We start from the raw sequence: 338 nt of genomic DNA, 5'->3' as shown, positions 1-338 counted from the left end.
TTGTACCTGCTGAAGGAGAAAGCAGCCTTTCATTGAGGTGTTTTGCATCTATAACACTGCATATATAATTCTGTTGATAACCAGCCATCATAACATTAAATTTTTTTTGCTTCATGGGGAACAGGATGCAATTTTTTAAATTTATGAAATAGAACTTAAACTTGCAAAAAGCTCTAGGAAGAGGAACCATTTTGAGAAAGTTGCTCCTAGCACGAGTTGGTTTTGTGTTAATCTCTTTCCCACCCTTTTTCTGAAAATATTATTTAATCTTTAAAAGTTAATCCATGATATCCCTGACAGTCTTCAATATCTATGGTATTTCTAATTTGAAAGGCCTA

This window comes from Nesoenas mayeri (genome assembly GCF_963082525.1).
Source record: "Nesoenas mayeri genome assembly, chromosome: 4".
Classification (NCBI taxonomy): domain Eukaryota; kingdom Metazoa; phylum Chordata; class Aves; order Columbiformes; family Columbidae; genus Nesoenas; species Nesoenas mayeri.
Note: the sequence above shows the minus strand (reverse complement) of the source record.